General features: G+C 44.1%; 1 protein-coding gene across 1 annotated transcript in view; it reads left to right on the top strand.

Annotated features, from left to right (window-relative positions):
- Positions 1-227: 227 nt before the first annotated feature.
- GPRIN3 (GPRIN family member 3) overlaps positions 228-18866 on the top strand; it is a 58110-nt gene continuing 39471 nt past the window's right edge. The window contains exon 1 of the mRNA XM_054990402.1: positions 228-296. The gene's annotated coding sequence lies outside the window, so the exon portion shown is untranslated. The remainder of the gene's footprint in view (positions 297-18866) is intronic.

Raw genomic sequence — 18866 nt, 5'->3', positions numbered from 1 at the left:
CTAGCGGCGGCAACCGAGCCACCCCCAGCGCTGGCAGAACCGCCCCCCGGGAGGCACCTGCGCTGCGCCGCCCCGCACGGCACCTAACGCCGGCTGGGAGGAGGAGGAGAAGCCGCCGCCGCCGCCTGCAGAAGAGCCCGCCTGCTGCGCTCCGACGCGTCGCTCTTCCTTCCACTCCGAGGCGCTCCGGGCTCGCTTGGCTTCCTGCTTTCGCTGGATGGCTTTGGGGAGGGGGACGGGGAAGAGCTTTCTCCGCAAGGTCATCGCTTCTTTCGCCTGGGCTGCGGCTGTCGGAGGTGAGGCGGCTGCAGGGGAAGGGACCTTGGGGGGGGGGGGGATCCGGGCTTGTTTGTCTGCCGGCTGGGCTGGCAGACACAACAAGGCGGTTTGTTCACAGGGCTGGGGGTGGAAAGGCGGGAGGAGAAGAGGCTGAGGCCAAAAGAGAAGCCTGCAACAATTTTCTGCTTTCTTTCCCCCGCCCCAAACATGGAACTGCCCTCCACCCCTTGTATTTAATTGCCTTGGGTTAGATAGGAAGAAACCACCTGCGCCGTCGAGGTGAACCTGGCAAAGAAGTGGGATCCTTTGATTGTCTTCGCGCGTCCGTGCCTTTCACGGTTATCTACTTCTCTCTCTTTTTGGCAGTGGGCTGGTGGCGAGTGATGTGTGCAAAGGGTCTGCAGACGCGTGTTTGTGGTAGTGGAGGAAATGAGGAGGGGGAGTTGGCAGGTGTGCATAGAGAGATGTGTGAAAAGGGTTTGCAGACGCGTGTTTGTGGTGGAGAAAATGGGGGAGGGGGGCAATCTGGCAAATGTACATTGTGAAATGTGTGGAAATGGTTTGCAGATGCGTGTTTGTAGGGGAGGAAATGAGGAGGGGGAGTTGGAGGGTGGGTTTGGTGCGATGTGTGAAAAGGCTTTTCAGACGCAAGGAAATGGGGAAGGGAAGCTGCCAGATGTGCCTCGTGAGTATTATGGGCTCCTGCCCCCATAGGAGGCAAGTTGTTTCTTCTGCTTGGTGTAGCGCACCCCCCCCCTTGTGTAGTAGGAGGAGTGCATTTGAGGCGGGGGGCATTGGTTGCCTTTTTCTCTGACCTGCTTCCCTGATGGTATTGGCTTCAGCTGAAAATTAGGTCTCTTCTGCACCTCCAATTTTTCTCCCCCCCCCCCCCCAAATCTGTTGTGCCTTCTGGGGTTATTTTCCCTTAAAAGGACTTGGTAGGAACTGGAGATTTATAATGGCAGGCGACCCCAGGGCAGAGGAAGAAATGCAACTGATTGGATTGAGGCCCAGATGCATGACATGTCTACAAACAGTTTATGGGTGACTTTGACAGCTGGATAATTTATTCTGGAAGTAAAGCACTGAGGGAACTCTTCCCCCCCCCCCCACACACACACACATACACTCAAGGTCAGGGCGAGGCTCTGCAGATTTCATCATTTTAAGATTTGCTTTAACTCTGCTTCTGGTTATGCTATTGTAAATAAAAGGTAGTGTTGCATAGTGGTCAGAGTGCCAAGGAGCTCTGGGTTTAGATCCCTGCAATGCCATGGAAGCTTAGTGGATGACCTTGGACCAGTCACTGGCTTTCAGTTTAACCTACCTCACAGGGTTATTGTGAGGAGGAAATGCTGACGAGAACCATGTTTGTCATCCTTGGTGAAGGGATGAGATAAAGTTCTGCCAGGTAGATTTAATGCTTTAACTAGAGGTAAATCATTTGAGTGGCAGCATGTTGTTTTTGTTTTTTTACTGTACATTCCGATGCTCTCCTTTATCCATTCATGGGGGAGGAAGTAGAAAATATGAAACGAGTTCTAGCTTCCAGTTAAGTACATACACGAGTGGTTAATTGTTTCATTTGCCTTTGTGTGAATGCAGCCTGATTATAATGAGTATAATACTGAGTAGTTGATTGCTCTCAGTTGGTACATTAGGGGTGTCAGAGCTGACCCCAAATGACCATGAAATAACTGCAGCAGTAAATTGTCTCCATGAATGAAACAACTGAATGTAGAAAATTAATGGAGGGAGGAATTTTGCTCAACTGTCTTGGGTGCAAAAAGTTTTACTACTTTATCTTTAAACAAACACGTAGAGTTTCCTCTTCCTGTTTCGAAGGGTTGCTTGTCTACTGCAGACTTAAGCAATGCCAGCAATATGTGTCCTTCCCCCCCCCCCTTTCCTATTTGTTGATTTGATCTTTGTTTGCTGGTGGGTGTTATTTTTTTTAATTACTACAAATGTAAATGTTAGGAGGCTTATGTTTAAGAATAAAATAAAAACATTAATGGATGAAAGTGAGGTGTTTTTTTTTAAGGTGGGCATTTTCTTCTGTTTTGTCGCTATGATTGAAAAGGTTTGGATGCATTTCTTCGGGAATTTTTTCTATACGTGCCAAATGGAAACTGTGAAAGAGCAAGTGTAGGAGAACTTCCTTCTGGATTGTGCCCTTTGTCTTTTTTTTCTTTTCTGCTGCAGTGTGTGCGGGTTTTCTTTTTTCCTGCCATCCAGCGGAGAAGAGTCATTACCATAGCAACACCACTGACATGGCATAGAAATACTTCCTCGGCCCAGGTGATGGGGAAACAAGACAACAGCCTGTAGAAAACAAGCTATGGTCTGGTGACTTCCTTCCATTAAGGACCAGAAATTTTAATGACTGCTTTTAATAGTTTGTCTTTAAGAGGGTGCTTGGATTGAATTTGGTATCAGGGAGGGGAAGGAGAGAAGGAAGGGAAAAAATGTGATCTCCATATTGTTTCTGTCTCCTGTGCCACCCCGTGAGTCTCTTTTTGGTACAAATTTTGCCATGTATGTAAAGTGTATTTTAATTTACTTCTCACGCCAGTCTGCTAAGCGCCTTCATTAATCTCTGCAATAATGTGATTGAGTTCTAACTAATGGTTGGGTTTGCATATGGGGACTGCTCTGCTCCAAAACATACTTGGGTGACCTTGGGACAAGTTGCTGAATTTCATACTAAGCGACCTCTCAAGGTTAGTAGGAGAGCAAATAGATATTTTTGTGGGGGAAGGGGTGGTCAGAGCAAGGTGTGGTGTGATGAAGTACGATAGGACAAGCTACTCAGTCCCTTCCTTATGCACACACAAGCCTGCTGCAAACAGAGCTCTGTGCTCACAGAGGGACGGCTGACAGGGTAGGAAGGAGAGGTGGTGTCTGGGAAACTCCCATGCTGATGCAGGAAGGAAGTGGTAGGGGGCAAGGCCTTGGTAGATCTGCACCTCCTCTGCCTTTAAAAGAACTGTTTGCTGTAATGATTCAAAATAATGAGGTTGTGGGCTTTCTCTCCTTTTCCTTACTCAGTAACAAACCCTGAAGAAAATATGCTAAATTGTGATTCTTCCCCCCACATTGCTATTCCACCAGGGTTCCCTGAACAGTTTGCAGGTATGCTTTGCAAACTGGGGCGCAGTGTTTAGGCAGTGCTCCCCAAGCTTTTTGCTGAGGCTGTGCCCCTCCAGATGTTTTGCAGGAAGCTGTTGTACTCAGGAGGTGGAAGGGGAGGTGTCGGGCCTCCCCTGGTAGCCCTGCTTTCATCTCTGGGCAAACGACTACTGCTCTGCAGCAGTGCTTGCCCAACAAGGAGACAAAGCAGATGGTGCTAGTCCCAGTCCTGTTTGCTACAGACAGAACATTTAAATGGCTGGAGGTGAAAAGGAAGGAGTTACTCAGGCTTCATGCTGTAATAATTCCTTGCCCTTCAGTTTCCTGCACTTCCATAATGTCCGGCAGAAGACTAAGGAAGTGATTTGGTGTTCATTTTATTTTCGAGACCCCTTCTTTCGCTTCTGTGATGGCTCTGCCCATATGGAGAAGAGGAACTTTGGACTGGTTATACAAACAGCAGATTAGATGGTAAAAGTGTGTTCTTGGAATATACCACATCGGACTGAGGGGCGGGGGGGGGATGTGACTGAGAATCCCTCTGTATTAAAAGAGAAAGAAAGTTCCATTTGCTTTTAAAAACTGGGCAATAGGGAGAGCCATTCTAGTGCTAGTCACAATACATTTGAGCAGTGTTTCTGTTTGTAGAACTCCCAATGCAATCCTTAGCAGAGTTATACCCTTGACATCAATAGGATTAGAGGGGTGTAGCTCTCATTCGGATTGCAGTGTCCGTGTCTTTATATGCCACGAAATGCCAAGTTTTCTCCTTGCTAGTTTTATATGTGCAAAGCTTTTTTTCCTATGGGGAGCATTCAGACATCTCTCTCTTACACACAAAACATACCCATGGGTTGATTTTATATATAATTCAGGAGTGATTTTGCCACACTGGTGTAGATCGGTCTTTAGCGATTTATATAGACACGCTCATGCTATTGTTGAACAGATCACTGAGTTCTGGAGTTATGGCAGTATGACGCTGAGATGCTTGGACAGCACTCAAGCGCACCCCTTCTGTCTGAAAACAGCCTACGTGGTAGGCAAATTGGGACATATTGGAGGGCTTTGGGGATGGATTAGATCTAATCTATATGACCTGATTGGCATGCTGAAAGGCAGCCAGTATGGTGTAAAGGTTAGAGTGCTGGACTAGGATCTGGGGGACCCAGGTTTGAATCCCCCCTCTGCCATGGAAGCTTGTTGGGAGACCTTGGGCCACTCACACACTCTTAGCCTAACATACTTCAATGGGTTATAAAATGAAGGAGAAGGTTTTAAGCCCCTTTGGGTCCCCATGGAAGAGAAAAGAGGGCTATGTAAGAAGTAAATAATCGGGTTTTAAAAATATCTGCTGACCAGATCCATATAGATTCTTAGCAAGTGGCAAATTCATCCTGTGGCCACTTTGCCAGGCATTCAGCCTGCAGTTCAGCTTGCTTTCAGTAGCTTGCTGGAAAAGAGCTGGCTGTGTGGAAGGAAAACACAGCTCTGTTTTGCCGAATCTGCACAGCAAACATGTTGATTTGGGTCACGTGAAGCGATGTAGGATCCAATCAGTGTTTCCATGCCAATGGCTGGTAGTGAGAGAGTGAATAAGGGTAGGAATATTTTTTTAAAAAAAATAATGGGAAAGCACAGGTGTGCCTGAACAAAAAATGTAAACCAAAATAAGAGCAAATCTGCTTTTTGCATTTAAGCTAGCTGGAGTAATACTACAAAGGAGGTGGATGGGATGTTAGTAAAGTACTTTTTACCTTGAGAGAGAAGCTACAGGGAGTGAATGCATTTGGAAGTGGGTAATTTGGACCATGAACCTTCTATGAAAATTCTTAGCACCTCTGCACATAAGATGTTTGCAGTAGGCTCCAAAAACTTTATAGCAGAATACGCATCATAGGGTTGTTTTTTTTTAAATTAAGGCCAACCCAAATGACACAGAACAACTGTGCCAGCTTCTGAGTTCTCCAAAACTGTTCATCAAGCAGAGAGGGCAAGAAAAAAGATGCTCAGGCTGTGACCTTAAGGCTTCCTGGCTGTATCCTGAGGAGAAAGCTGGTTTATGTGGATAAAATGGGCAGGGGCAGCGTCGAGTAGCCCCTTTCGTTTTCTGAGGAAGAAGATTTTTTTTTAAAAAAAATGGAAGCATCCAATAGATAATATGAAAACAAATTGTAGATCAAATCCTAAAAATGTGCATGTCACAACTACATTTGTAAGCATGTCACCATGCAAGATTAAGATCTGTGGTTGGCTGTAGCTCCCCATTGAGTGCATAATCATAGACTCATAGGGTTGGAAGGGACCTCCAACCCCCTGCACAATACAGGAAATCCACAGCTATCCCCCCCCCACACACACACAGAGTGACCCCTGTTCCATGCCCAGAAGATGGCAAAACACCATCAGGATCCCTAGCCAAACTGGCCTGGGGAAAATTGCTTCCTGACCCCAAAGTGGTGATTGGCATTGCCCCTGGGCATGTAAGAGGGGGCCACAAGAACTAAGTACTGATGTAACCCTTCCTGCCAATCTCCTGGCCAATTTTTGGTACAAGAGTCTCTTCCACTAGCAAAGACCTTTTACGTTTTCTTGCTTCAAAGGAAAGCAACACTGTTAGCAGAACAAATCTGTGGGACCCAGCGCTACGGTTTTGCCTCTGCATAATATGTGACTTGTGTTACTTCAGACTCTTACTAAGAATTCATTAAAGAAAATCCATCCATCGTCTTACTGAGCTGCTTCCACATGGGGTTTTTCCTGTGCAGACAGCAGGCAGCCCTTTTATTTGCATGGAGCTCCCCCAGGACATTGTGCTGTCTCTGAGCATGGCGTGAGGTTCCTGGAGCTTTTGAGCCATCTCAAATGAGGGGAAGTGGGGTGTGGCTGCGGGCACAGTGTTTGTGTGGATGCTGCACTCGTAGCCTGTCTAGGGAGAGGGCAGAGTTGAGCTGTACTTTCAAAATGGTGGCATTTGGGGCTGAATCACAGTGTCTCTTTAACCATCGTTCAGTTCTAAAGGGGGAAAGGGGGATTGCCAGCCAATGGGGATGGGTAGAGTGTTCAGTAGCACATCAGCACTTCTGTGCTGTCACAACAGAAGTGCAGGGGATGGATTGAATGAGTATCATGCACTGCAGGGATGGGGCGAGTGGACAACATCCATGCTCCATTCTTTGCTCCTTCTACAGTGGAAGTGCCTTTCCCTGCCCCATGTAGAAGCAACCTCTGCTGCTGCTTCAAGAATCCCTCTCTTGATTCTTTTCTCTATCCTTTTTAGCTCAAGAATGTACAACACACACACACACACACAGAGCTTGCTGAGGTGACATTCAGCCACCTTCTCCTGCATTTTTTATCCATGGGTTAATTAGCCCTGGTTGAAAAATCTAGGTCTTGCAACCACTTTGAGACATCACGGCAGCAATTTCCATCCATTTGATCTCATCAAGTCTGCTAGATATGAAGAGAACTCTCATATGGGGTATTTTCTTCATGCTCAGGTGCTTACAGACTGTGATTAAATTGCTTCTGTACTTTTTCTTTTAATCCATCAAGGAACTAGGCAGGGGGACATTTGAGGACAGGTTGTAATTTTGGACTGCTTTTTCAGCATCTCTTTGAAAGCTGTGTCCCAAAATCAAGAACAAAGGAGGGGGGGATGGAGTGGGACATGACACTTCCTTTTTCTTCATGATGAAAATCCTGAACAGCCATTTGTTTGAGGTCTTCCTTTTTTTAAAGTGTATGCACATACATTGAACTTTGGTAATTAGATTTGCATTCAACCCTTGGAGGATCTAGCACTTTGTCTGATTTTTATGTAAGAGTGGGATGTTGGTAGCCTTGTGTTCTTGGAGCCTGATGTCATCCTCAGGTTGAGCCACGGACTTGTCACAAGCAAATTTAATAAATAGAGCTAAAACATGCAAAGCAGGTGTGGACAACTTGCACTAGTAGTAAAGGTTTATTGTATTTAGACGTAGGCCATTACAAATCACAAATAACAAAGAGTAAAAAACAGAAACATATGATTAAGTAAAATTGATGAGACATAGTAAGAGCAATAAAGTTTAAAATTAATAAAACCAATAAACCATTTTCAGTTAACAAATTCATATAGGACAGTAAAAGAGTACATAATTGATAAAAACAGTAAAAATCCTAACAATTCAATACTAATTGAATCCCTTAAGAACCACATTAGCCTGTTTTGGTTTTTTTTGCAGCCAGGGTGTATAATGCCATTTTATGAGAAATATTGCCATCAGAATCAGCTACTAAAGCTACAATGTTCTCGGAATCCAAGTGCGTACAGAGGTCTGACAGCATCTCAGAAAGGAATTTAGTCCTGGGTTGAGTGTACAGCGGGCAGTTAAGAATATAATGGAGTAAGTCCTCAATTGCGAATATTCCGCACAGGCAAAAGTGCTGATCCTTAGGTGTTGACAACTTGCAGTATCTGAACTGTATTTCCATGCTTGGGCCTTGCTCAGCCTCCATCTACTCACCCTTATCTTTCTGCCCTTCTCTAAGGCATCTGTGACATAGTGGTAGGAATCCATTTCAAGCTTCAAACTTGGTTGAATAGAGTGGTACGATGCAAGCCAGTGAACCGTTGTCCTTGCTTTCTCTGTTTATGATGCAGTATAAATCCATGAAGATAGTTTCAGGTGGCTGGCCGTGCTGGTGTGCAGCCAAAGTGGAAGATCCAGGTACAATAGCACCTAGGAAATCTACTTGCTCTTTAAGGAGTTATTAGAGCCAGAATAAATCCAGTTATCTTAAACTCCGTTCAGTCATAAACCAGCTTAGTATGTATGTTTATGAAGGATGCTGCTTTGGTGACAGAGGCTGGATTAGACAAAGGTTAACTATAATTCAGCCCTACTTTTTTAGAGTTCCCTGTTTAGACAATAAAGGGCAACCCGGTGCAAAATAGTGAGATATCTGAATCCATCTCTTATGTTTTATAAGTTAGTGGTATTTAAATTGACAATTGATGTTGCCAAAAATGTATAGGCAGCTACACAAAGAAATATTTACCCTAAAGAAATGTATGACAGTAAGTTTTTGATGAGCAAAAATCTATGAGTTCTTGTTAAAATTGCCTTGCAGAGAATATTTTTGATCAAATAATCCAGAGGTCTCCAACACGGTGCTCATTCGTGCCAGGACACCCACAGAGGCCTTTCTTGGTACCTGCCAATTGCCAGGGGTTTTTTTTAGAAAGTGGGTGAGAACAAGTGGAGCTTTTGCCCAGCAAGGCTTCTGATTGACCATTGGAGATTTGTATTGTCGAAGGCTTTCACGGCCGGAGAACAATGGTTGTTGTGGGTTTTCCGGGCTGTATTGCCGTGGTCTTGGCATTGTAGTTCCTGACGTTTCGCCAGCAGCTGTGGCTGGCATCTTAGATGCCAAGACCACGGCAATACAGCCCGGAAAACCCACAACAACCATCATTGGAGATTTGATTGGTGGTGCAGATTTTTTAGACCGTTGCTTTGACTGCAGCTGCCACCACAGCATAAGGATATTCACTATATGACTGAAGGTATATGCAAGAAAATATTTTTAAGTAATTGGTTCATTTCAAAAGGCATCCTGTTAGATAGTGCTTCGGCCTGAAATGTTGATGAGTTACTATTAGAGTTATGCATGTCTTCACTCCCTCATACTTTGTGGCTAGCTCCACCTCTTGTGGCAGCCATTTTGTGGTTGCGCTCACCACCCTGTGACAGAATTCCAAAGGTTCCCAGAGGCTCAAAATGTTTGGGAGCCCATGAGATAATCTGTCAATGAAAATATCAGTCCAGTGAAATCATCATGTGTGTGCATGTATAAATACATTTTCTTTGGGATTTGTTTTGTGGGTTTTGAACTTGGCAGCTGTTTTCCTGAAACAAAGACTTGTTGCGACTGGTATTCTAATAACAGCTATTTAGTTACTTATTAAATCTGCAAAACTCAGCCTACTGTTAGTGTCAGCGCCCTGACGAATGCCTGTCCTCCAGGCGCTCCTTCATTGGTTAGGCAGCTTATATTGTCATGGTTTGCAAATCTGGAAATATTCACTGTGTGTAGCAAAGGACAGTCAAGCTGGTATTCTGCCAAACAAGGATAGTGATATTTCATTGGCATAAGTGTTTTGGGCTGAATTCAAAGCCAACTATTTTTTTTCCCTTTCCAAATTCAGCAGTTGAAAGAGAGTATTGAAAAATGTCATTCTTCTATGTAACTTCCAAAATATAATTAGTTAAGCCCATGCAACACCCAAAGTATCCACTGTCTGCCTGTTGTGTTTTTGTGTAATATTCTGCTCCAGTCTTACTTTCTTCCAACCAGCCCCTGGTGAGGGTGGATAATACAATGCTTTGTTAGTCGTTCCTGGTGCAGAGACTCAAAGTAATTGCTTGCCTTCATGAACAAAAATGAATTATGTGGCATCTTGAAGACTTACAGATTTATTAAAGCATAAGCCCTCTGGAATAGAGCCCATTTCATCGTGCGTATAAACTGAACTCTCTGTTGGCAGTGTTTGGCATATATATATTGCATGCTTGCAGAGGGAGAGAAATGTGATCAATGAGTTAAAAGACCATGAAATGGAGGGCATATAGTTTGATATTACTATATAAACCTCAGAATTATACAAGAAAACACAGGGGCCCTGTGCAACACTTGTATTTGGTGATAACAGGGTTCTGCAGAATTATGTTAAGTGACTTCATATCTGTAGTGTCTACAAAAGGTGTCCTCCCGTTTAAGGTGTGGTTAATAGTATTTTCCAGTGGGTTTAATTGTAATTCAGCAAATTCTTGCTGGAGTCTCCCTTTGATGTTCCATTGTTCAAGATGTGGTGACAATCCGGTCAGCAAGAATCATTGATGTCAAATTTGTGTCCGTTTATTTTGGATAGAGGCAGTTCTATGTGGATGTCAGAAGAGAATTGCTAGCTGGTGGCGATGCCATGTTGAAGAATGAGCAGGTGAAGTCCTACGCAGACTTCACCCCAGCCTAAGCCTATTGAAATCACTTATTTGGATGGGAATTGTCGTTTTAAGCATGCCTGGTGTAAATCGTTTAGAAAGGAGCGCCCCTGTAAAGAACTAGAACAAATGTGATTGTGTTGTAGGGCTTGACTATAGATGAAGGAGAGTGTGGTGTCTTCTAGAAAGCAGATAGAAGAATGAAAGGAATGTGTAATAGCCAGTATTCTTCTGATAATTAGGTGGTGCTTATGTTTTTATCATGTAGTTGCTTCAAGAGCAAGTACTCTCATCACATTGACTCTCAAAGCAACGTGGGTGCTGAGATTCTTGGAGTACAAGTGATACTTTTTTTGCACGGGGTGAAGAGAGAACTTTTCTCCCTCTCCGATAATACTAGAATGCAAGGATGAACAATTAACTTATCAGGCAATAGGTTCAGGAAGGACAAAAGAAAGCACTTTTTCTTTACTCATTGAGTAATTAAATTGTGGAATTCACTGCCAGTGGGCATACATAGTGATGGCTGCTAGCAGAGATGGCTTTAAAAGGTGGTTAGACCGGTTCAGGGAAGTTAGGTCCATCAGTGGCTGTTAGCCCTGATGACTAAAGGGAACCTACCCATCTAGAAGCAGTGGTGACCAATGCTAGGAGGCAACATTGCGAAGGAGACCTTGCCCTCTGAGTCCTGTTTGTTGGTGCCCCAAGGAAGTTGGTTGGCAACTGTGTGAATTGGGATGCTGGAATAGATAGACGGCTGGTTTGTTCCTACAGGGCATCTGTATGTTCTTACTGCATGTTCCAGAAATGCATCTATTCCGGTGTAAAAGTGCTTCCTTTTTTAAACCTGAGAAAAGTGTCTCTCAGTTATCAGAAGTTTGAGAAATGCTAATATAGACACTTATAAAAAGCTGATATATCCGTTTCAGTGAATAGTGAAGTGTGACTTCTTCATGTTTCTTTAGAAGTGAGGCTTTGTGGTGTCCATCAGAAAACGTTTTTCATGTATTTGTAGCAAGATGCTGTCATTCATACACATTTTTAAGATGTTTCTCTCCACTTTTTTGAACTTTGCCAAGGTCTTGTGTGATTCCTAAGCCAGAATGCAGCCAGCCTGACAAAGGACATGTGACCATGGTCCCAGATTGCATCTGCAGGGAGGGGAGATGTTACATTCTGGAAGAAGTGGGGGTGTTGTGGTTCTTCTTTTGGATATGACCCAGAAACTCAAGTCACTCACATTTTGTCTGCTGCTGCTTCTCCCTGAGATCCAAAGGTGTGGAGTTCAAGATCATCGAGGGAAACATCACTAGATGAAGAGGTCCTGTAGCACAGTTAAGCATCTGTATCTGGGTTTGGCTGCTTCAGATAACCTCTAAGTCCTGTTTGTTGGAAGGACCTCACATCTTTGAATGTACCTGCACACACACAAAAATTACCTAGACATAGATATCATGGTGAAGAATCCCAGCCTTGTACTTTCCTTCTGGCATGCTAGTTTTCTATATTTAGGACTTGGAGTGAAAATGTGCCTTCATGTGTCTGTGCACCTGCAAACAGAAGTGGCACAGCCTCAAAATGGACTTTGAAGTTCAGTGGTGGCGTTAGAGAAGAGTGTCCTTAAGTCATAGCTGACTTATGCGATCCCTAGAGGGGTTTTCATGGCAAGAGACTAACAGAGGTGGTTTGCCGTTGCCTGCCTCTGCAGCCCTGGTCTTCGTCAGAGGTCTCCTATCCAATTATCAACCAAGGACATCCCTGCTTAGCTTCTAAGATCTCATGAGCTCAGGCTCACCTTGGCTATCCCTGTATCTTCCTGTTTTTAGCTTACCTATCTACCTGGAATTTTTATGTTATTCGCCGGATTTTATAGGCTGGCGTTGGGACTAGAGTGGTTTTTAATTATTTGTATTAGGCTGTTGTTTTAATCTGATTTTATTGAATATTATATTTTTGTAATGATTTTAACTGTAATTGTGAACTGCTTTGCAATCTTAATTGTAGAGAAGCGGTATAAAAATTGAATGAATAAATAAATACCTTAAACAGGCTTTTTTTTTCTTGATTGTGCCACATTGCTTAGGCTAAGGAGGAAATGAGTTGTTAGGTTTGAGTATTGTTCATGACATACTGTTGGCTAGCACAGATCTTTAGAAGTAAATGAATACAAGCCCAGTCTTCTCCAGTGTTCACGGTTGCTTACTTAACTTGGTGAGGTCAGCCAGTGGGGTAGAATTTGAGATTATACATTCTCAACCATCCATCCATCATATCCTGAAAGCCTGTCAGATTCAATGTCGGCAGAAAACAAATTTCTACTAAATGGACTCTGAAGATCATGCTATTAGAGCCTTCCTGTACTGCATTTTTAATGGAATATTAACCAGGGAATGTGTGTGTGTGTGTGTGTTTTCCATGAGAGTAGCGAAGGATGACGTCTGTATATAGCAAGATAGCTGGTAGAAAAACTGAATGCTTGCAGCAATGCTCCTCATTTAATAATATTCGATTTATATACCACCTTTCAGGAAAACTTAATGCCCACTCAGAGCGGTTTACAAAGTATGTCATTATTATCCCCACAACAAAACACCTTGTGAGCTGGGTGAGGCTGAGAGAGCTCCAGAGAACTGTGACTCGCCCAAAGTCACCCAGCTGGCTTCAATTGGAGGAGTGGGGAATCAAACCCGGTGGGCTCTTAACCACTACACCAAACTGGGTCTTAAGAATAGGGAAGAGATGGGTTTCGAGTCTATGGGGTGACAGTTTTCTGGATTACTTTTGAGAAAGCCCCCCCTCTGTCACAGGCCTGCAGAACTTATGAGCCACCAGCCCTTAATGTGCCTGCCAGATGTTTGACAACCCTCCTATTTCCGATGCATCTGACAAAGAGAACTGTGGTTCTCGAAAGCTTATGCTACAGTAAAGTTGGTTAGTCTCAAAGATGCTATTGGACTCTTTACTGTTTTGCTACTGCAGATTAGCACGGCTAACTCCTCTGGATCTCCTCCTATTTCTACAATTCTAGACTGGCAATGAAAACTGGAGAAGGAATGTTATAGAGTTGTGAGTGGAACACCCTACAAGGTTGTTAGGATATGTTTAGCATGGTGGGTCACAGCTTTCTAAGGGCTGTTCTAGAATTTTCTTTGCTGTAGATGTCACATCTATGTCATCACAGATATCCATATAAGTGATAGTGGCTGTCCACCCCCTTACTGGTGCCAGCCCCAAAAGCAGGCTTCCCTCACTCAATGTAGGGCACTGTATAGGGGGAACTTGCCACACATAAAAATATGACTATGTAAATTAAGTGGAACATACATAGACACGACCCAGACGCGAGGAAGACTGAAAGTGCTCCAGGGAGCATAGTATTTTCAGAACCCATTAAAGAGAAAGGGGGAGTTAAGCCTGCTGAAGCTCCCAGGAGGAAAGTTTTGGGGTGGGGGTTGTATTTCCACATAGTTACCCCCTTTCTGTTGCAGTTCTTTGTGTCTGCTTCTCTTCTAGCATTTTTGCAAAATATGAAGAATCTCTCATAGAAATGTAACAGTGGACAGACTTATGCAGGTTTCTTAACTATTTCCCACTGGACATCTTAGCCAGCTCTTTTATGCCTTCTCCAGCAGGCACAGCCCACTTCCAGACTTTGAAGAGAGAATCCTAGAGTATTGTATTGTGTGATTGCATGACATGGTTGTGGAACGCTGAGTGTGTTGAGCAGTCAAAAGGACAAAAATAACAGGTGCAGTGAAATGAGACGAGAGTGGAGAGTATGGGTTGGACCCAACCGGCTTTTTTGCTGGTGGAAAAAAAAGAGAGGAGACCCTTTTGAGCCCTTGGGAATCAGGGGACCTGCAGAGACCAAAGCCATGTGTGATGGAGGGTTTAGTGAAGAGAAGATTGAGGGGAAACTAAGGTCTTCATTGCACAAGCCATGTGATGTGAATTGTGTTGGGAGTCCCCTGACCTGATGTACACTTATGCATGTGACAGGGGCTTGCCAAAAACACCGCTATGAAGCCCAATTCTGCTCTGGAGCATTGAAGGACGGGAGGAGGGGCTTCAGCCTTCCCTCCTGCCCCATTTTTGGTGTAGTGGTTAAGAGGGGCAGGACTCTAATCTGGACAACCAGGTTTGATTCCCCACTCCTCCGCTTGAAACCAGCTGGGTGACCTTGGATCAGTCACAGCTTTCTCAGAGCTCTCTCAGCCCCACCCACCTCACAGGGTGATTGTTGTGAGGATAATAATAACACACTTGGTAAATGGCTCTGAGTGGGTGTTAAGTTGTCCTGAAGAGCCGTATATAAATCGAATGTTATTACTACTATTATTATAAAAACAGCTGTGGAGGAGGAGCCGCTGCTGGGGTCCACCCTGAGTGGGTCCAAGCCCAGGAAGAGAGCTTGCTGTTAAAAATGGCACACCTTTATGTAATAGAGAAGAATTGTTTTTCACTGAACGCCTGTCAAAAACAGTTGTCCCCTCCCCCCTCCCAACTGATTCCAGTCATCGTTCACTGCCCTTGTTCAAACAGGGCTTCCCTTCAGGCTCTAAATCTTCAAGCTGACCTTGGGTCAGCCTGTCCCTCGATACAGAGCAGCTGTGAATTTGCCTGGCTGAGTAATATGCCTTGGCCCTGGTTTCTGTGGCTACTCGAGTGGAACACCAGGCTGTGGCAACAGGGCTTTTAGTAAGGCTAGCTCTTAATTACTGGTCCCAAATCAAAATGTGGCCTCAGGGGGAGTGAGAAAATAAATGGCTGTTGTTTAGGTAAATTTGGACCCTGTGAGAGAGTGTTGCTGGATGAGAAACTGTGATCTGTCTGTGACCTCCTTTTCAGACCAGCAGAGAATGATTTAAAATTCATTTTCAAACCGCCCACCTTTCACTTTACTCTGAGGGGACAATTTGGTTGGTAAGTATAAAGCAATGAATGAGAGCAGGGAAGAGGCAGTTTAAATTGGGAATCGAAGCAAAGAGCAAGTATAATGGCTAAGAAATTTGAGCTGGGAAATCCCCCAGTCATATCACATTTAGGGAAGAGCTACATGTTTCTGTATAAAGACAAGGTCTTATTACAAAATGATGGCTCTAAGGGACTTCTTTGGTTTTTCACAAAATGTGGCCATTGATGCTGCCTTCTGAAGGGGAAGACTGCTATGGGGTGAGTAAGGCTTCTGAACCCCTTTTCCATGGGCGAAGCTCCCAAAGAAAATAGCTCTACCACCTGTTTTTGCCTTCACTGGGGAGAAAATATTGGTATCCATAAACTTGCCCAACAAGCATAAAAGCAGTTTTGTGGTGGCACATTTCAAGGAGGGAATGGCCCCAGATAAAGAGTATGGAAACCCTTCTTGCCCCCTCTCTTCAAATTGCATCCTTAGCCACTGCATTTTTTTCTGTTTTGTCTTCCCATCTAGTTGTGAAAGATACAGTGATAAAATGTAAAATTATTTCTGTAGAATCCTTAGCACACTTTCATCCTTTTTTCAGCCTAGGCAGCATGATCGACGATAACTGCCATTGTTTCTTCCTTAATGTTTGAGTTGGAAAATGACTAGAGACTTTTTTTTTCTCAACCAACCAGTATGAAGCCAGCAGTGGAGAAAGTTCTAGAACTGGCCCACACAACTTCTGACTCACCATGCTAAATACAGCCTGCCAGCCACGTTAATGGCCTCCTGGGTGCTTCAGTTTTTACATCCTGTCTGGGACTACAAACAGATTGGGTAGGCTAATCAGCCATGAAGCTGCTGGGTGATGATGGGCCAATCACACTCCCTCTGTCTAACCTTCCTTACAGGGTTGTTGTGAAATAAAAGCAAAAGCTATGTATGTCATTCTGGGCACCTTGGGAAAAGAATTTTTTTTAGGAAAAAAGTGCAAAAAGCTTACAAACCACAAATCATGTCTGGTGGGCTGCTTTCAGCTTGGTGGGTCACAGACTAAGTCTGGAAGATGTGTTATGGTGTGCATTTTGTACATGCAAGAATTTAGGATTTACACCTTGTACCTTCTTGTTTTACAAATATTCTAGCATTTTCGATTGAGTCTCCTCACACCATGTACATATCGAGCCCTCTTCTTTTGTGAAGGAGTGTTTCCTTCCTGTCCACATATGTCTGAATGAGCTTTAGAATCCAGTATTCTACAGTAGAACCACTGTACAGCGGTTTTCTCTTCCTATTTATATTGTAGGCATCATATTTTCCCCCCTTTCCAAATCCTGGACATTTAAAAAAATACTCCATGATAACAGAAATTATTATACATTAAAGAAAATTTATTCAAGTACTTTGTAAGAGGAACTGTGTGTTAGTCAGAGGCCCTCCTTCCCCCAATCAAATAGAAGGTGGTGCAACAACAGATGGCTATCAGTAAAAGGGGGAAATGGACATTAGGGTTGCCAAGTCTCCCCTGGCAATCACCAGGAGCTGGGGGTGGTCGGTTAAGGGGGTGGCGGGATCTTATTGGGGGTGCACATGCGCTCCTTGTCACTGCATGATGTCATTAGCCCACTAAACTAATGATGGCCCAATAAATGCTGTGCTGTCTTAGGAGGATCAGATGGGAAGTGTGTACTTAACAGGGCCATACCTCTTTATATTCAGAACTAACTGTTTTGTCTGCAGCTGGTATAGATGCATGTCTCCACAAAGTTTGCATTTGTGTTCACTATGCACACATTTCACAGGTGCACCTGTATGCATTTCATTAGAATACAGCCGTCTGCAAGACCCATGCGTATGCTATTCACTCTAACCGCGAGGGCAGCTTGGCTGTTTTTCTTCCCCCAGCCTCTCAACCTTCAGCTCTTTTTAGCTGACCAAGGAGGTAAAATTCTAGTCAGGCTGGTAAAGACCCTAATTAAACTGCTTCTACTGCTATGATTGTACATCCATTATGAAAGTGATACTGTCTCATTCCTTTCCCCACTTCAATTGTCAGAACTTAAACAGAGAAAAAGTCATGCTTGGGAGCGGTTTAGAGAAGTTAGGGAGGCCTGAAGCAGATGGGTGTCTCAGTGGTTGGATCTGAACCTGAGTCTCTCCGTACTCATATTCATGGTGAGTCATGAAAAAAAATAAGTCTTATGTAATTCAAAGTAAACATCGAAGTTGCTAACGTTAGGATTTTAAATCCTGTTTTTTAGGCTCCCACACTCAGCAGCAATTATATTAACTTCCTCAGGCCCTTTCATTGACATAAAAGAATTGAACAGCCAAGTGTTTTGCAAACATTATTGATTTTTATCTTCACAGCGACTCTTGGAGTTTGAGCACTGTCATTTATTTCTGGTTTACCAATGAAAATCAAGGTGTGAATGTAAGATGGAGGAAAAACGAAGTGCCCCTTCCCTGGGAGGATGATTCTGCATCCTCGTAAAGCCCTTCTACAGTTTCAGGACCTAAACACTGGGGTTGGGGAAGGGTACCTTTGACTGGGGCCTGCAACCCCATTACCATGAGTAAAAAGACTTGAGGCTAAATTGCAGTTCATGTTACAGGATATTTATGAAAAACTCTTTATCTGTGACAAGTACCTCTATGTGTGGCCCAGATCTTGTGAAATTTTCTGGAGCCGCTGAGTTGTGCTAGAGCTGACCAAGCAACAACCTGACTCACACCAGACTCTTCTCTAAAACAGAATTCGCTTATGTAGTTAAAACAAAACAGCAACGTGTCCAAGTGATTTTCAGGAGTGTGCGCATTGATAGCCCTGTGGATGGTTTTGTTCACCATGCCAGTGAATGTGGCAGAACCTGCAATAAGTTATAGCAAACAAAGCAGTCGTCACAAATTGCAGATGTTTTGCTATGGGAAAAGATCAGTGAAGCCACACAGCTATAGCAGATCTTTTCAGATGTGACATCCAGGAACTCAGCAACTGAGTGTGATGCTACCCCATTTTGCTACTATAGACCAACACGGCTAACTCCTCTGGATTCATGCTACCCCATGGGTTTGGTTGCTATGTTGGGGGAACAGGGCAACACACATATTTTTGTGTGCATGTATGGCTTCAGCATGTATGAAATGACCAGGAATCTCATTAGCACATACTTAAAACCAGGGCTTTTTTTCAGGGAGAACGCGGGGGAACGGAGTTCCGGAACCTCTTGAAAATGGTCACATGGCTGGTGGCCCCGCCCCCTCATCTCCAGACAGAGGGGAGTTTAGATTGCCCTTTGCGCCGCTGAGCGGCATGGAAGGCAATCTAAACTCTCCTCTGTCTGGAGATCAGGGGGCGGGACCTCCAGCCATGTGACCATTTTCCCCAAGGGCAACCCACTGAGTTCCACCACCTCTTTTCCCAGAAAAAAGCCCTGCTTAAAACTATGCGTGCATGCAATATATGTGCATTGCCACTGTGCACACAATATGACATTCATGCATTTCAGGAGCATCACAGGTAGTAAATGCTCATAATAGGAATGGTTGCTGGGCTTCAGGTATGC

Source organism: Eublepharis macularius, chromosome 10 (assembly GCF_028583425.1).
Source record: "Eublepharis macularius isolate TG4126 chromosome 10, MPM_Emac_v1.0, whole genome shotgun sequence".
NCBI classification, from domain to species: Eukaryota; Metazoa; Chordata; class Lepidosauria; order Squamata; family Eublepharidae; genus Eublepharis; species Eublepharis macularius.
The sequence above is the reverse complement of the archived record's forward strand: the minus strand, read 5'-3'. Positions and strand labels throughout refer to the sequence as shown.